This window comes from Notamacropus eugenii, chromosome 1 (genome assembly GCF_028372415.1).
Source record: "Notamacropus eugenii isolate mMacEug1 chromosome 1, mMacEug1.pri_v2, whole genome shotgun sequence".
Taxonomy (NCBI): domain Eukaryota; kingdom Metazoa; phylum Chordata; class Mammalia; order Diprotodontia; family Macropodidae; genus Notamacropus; species Notamacropus eugenii.
Window position 1 is genome coordinate 270,508,551 of NC_092872.1, and position 2,745 is coordinate 270,511,295.

General features: G+C 39.7%; 1 non-coding gene across 1 annotated transcript; it reads left to right on the top strand.

Moving 5' to 3' along the window:
- The first annotated feature begins 2,084 nt into the window (after window positions 1-2,084).
- LOC140521790 (U6 spliceosomal RNA) lies at window positions 2,085-2,189 on the top strand. Its single transcript, XR_011973086.1, has one exon. It is a non-coding gene; the product is annotated as a U6 spliceosomal RNA (small nuclear RNA).
- Window positions 2,190-2,745: the final 556 nt, after the last annotated feature.

Genomic DNA, 2,745 nt, shown 5'->3' on the forward strand with positions numbered 1-2,745 from the left:
TGCTGTGGAGTGCTTAGAGCTTGGTTGGACATTGAGAATGCCAAAGTCATCCACTGCATTCTGGGCCATTGTCAGTCATCCTGACTTTTGTCCTGTCACTGAACCTCAGTGACTCTGGAAGAGAGAGTGAGGCTGACTTTGTACAAATCTGCCTCACTTAAATCCAATTCACATGCAAGTTAAGACATCACCCACTTTGTCATTCGTCCTCTTCAAAAACAAATAACAGCAGCCATGTGTGTGATATATATGTGTACACACACACATATTTTCAGATCTCTTGATGCTTCAATGTATAAGAAGACTTACCTATAGAAAGATGTAATCACCTGTGTATGTATATCTATATCTATATCTATATATGTGTGTGTGTGTGCGTGTAAATCAGTATTTCACACAATTGTCAAGGATTATACATTACAGGTGGTTTGCTGCTTGGTCTCGGGGGCATACGTTTGTATTAATGTTGCTATATAGTTTATCTATCAATAGACATATTTTGACTGGACCTGAAATATAATAACGATAATGATAATAATGGTGATGATGAAGATGAGGATGATCTATATAACCCTATATAACCCTTTGAGGTTTGCAAGATACTTTGGTACTCATAACAACCCTGGGAGGTAGGTGCTATTATTATCACCATTTGATGATGGAGGAAATTGAGGCATGCAGAAGTTAAGTGACTTGGCCAGGGTCACCAGCTAGTAAGTGTCTGAGGAAGGATTTGAGCTCAGGTCTTCCTGACCTACAGTAAAGGCTGAAACCCCCTCCCATCCCATACTGTCAGGTCAGTGCTAGGCTTTGGATGAGGGTCTTAAAGATCTGCCTGAGGACATCGAGAGGATCGGTGACTTGCCCAGGGTTAGGGAGAGAGTAAGTGTCAGAGTTCATCACATCACACTTCCTCTTTGTAGGACTGCCGGAATTCAAACTAAAGATCTAAGACAAAACAGTAATAAGTTGCAATTGTCTTCTTCAATAATCAGGTCAAGCTGATGGTTTGTTGTTGACCTTTGCTAAGAGTAATTGATTAAACTGACCCTAAAAGGACAAGGGGATTCTTTATAGCTGGGCAAATAGGTTCTTACCAAAGAAGAGGTGGAAATCTCCACAGTTGGATTCACAAAATAACTTCCTGCTGTTAAGAGTGATTGATGGAGATCCCTCAGTTTTCTTATCTTCAGATCTCAAGGGAATGTATTTATTACTAGCGTTTGTTAAAGGAAAGGTATTAAACATGACTGATGGGGTCAGAAGAGCTATTTATTCACTCTAGCCTGTAATTCCACGGAAGTGAGTATGGATACCACCATCAAGGTACTTCAGCCTAGAGTTGCTTTTTGAATCAAGATACTGTTTAAACCAATGGACTGGTTACCGTAACCAGTCTCTTGGGTCCTATCAGTCACACAGGCTGTGCTGCAGATGCTGACTTTTCTAGGTGAAACTCCTAAAATCCCTTGAACTTTTTTCATATGAGCAGACTATAGTCTAGTTCTGTGTCTCTCATTTCAAGCCTGGGATTCTGACGTTTTGAAACAGACCATAAGACTTTGTATTTAGCCCCATTCAGTTTCACCTTCACAGGAGACAAAGCAGATGTATTATAACTGGGAAGTGGATAAATAAACTATGGCAAACAAATAGACTGGACTTTGATTGCATGCTAAGAAATGACAAATGTGAAGTGAGTCAAAAGGGACAATGGGAATCGATACAAAGGAAAGGGGGAAAAGAATATGTCCAATTATGACAACACCAGAAAGAGCTAGAACAATAACAACAAAAATGACAGCTGCCCAGCTGGACAGATGGAAGGATTTACCTCCCTCCCTTCTCTGTGTTTTTCTCTTTTATTTTTCTCTTCTCTTATAAGAGTTGGATCTTTTGGTGGGGAGCTTATATTGGGAAATGAAAGTAATGTAAAAAAAAGATACCAATAGAATTATTTAGTGTATGATTAATTTCAGGCCAATGCTCAAATCTGTCAAGGAATTTTTGGATTCCAATTTTGTCATTCACCATGTTTGTGCTCTCTCCCACCTCTTTTCATCTGCCAAATTGATGGACAAGGTGCTTACTTTGGCTAGATCTATACTAAAATTGGAATTATCTAGAGAAGGCCAGCATGGCCCCTGCAGAAGGACAACAAACACATTTGTGCAGTGTTCCACAGTTTTAAGGCACTCACAAGATTCATATCAATTTAACTACTTTTTTTCAGGAGTAAAGGAACACTTCAATTAACTGTGGAAAGATGTATTGCTTATTGTTGGGCTGAGCCAATATACAATGATGTGACAAGAGTCATCACTGCTGGGACCAGGGAGGGCTTGGGTCCTTGTCCCTTTTCTCTCCTGAGGAGCTCCCTTTAGCTTTGTCATCACAAATACAAGGGAGCTTCATACCTGGAGGAGTATGATCAATAAAGAGAAGAGAAAGTTACTTCTGTTCTTGTAATGTCTCCTTCAACCCCCACCTTGGAGACCTTGGGAAAATTATTTACAGTTTATGTTTGGCTCATGACTAGGCTCTCTCCAAATCGGAAGATAGGAGAGTACCCTGCTTATAATGTAAATCAGCTATAGGACAGCTTTGTATTCTCTTCATGCAAGAGAAATGCTGAGCACAAGAGATTAATAAGTACACTTAACAGAGACTTAAGTAAACTCTAGCTTATAGTTACTACTACACTCTCTCAAGAGATCGAGGTTTAAAACCACCAAACGTGAAGCA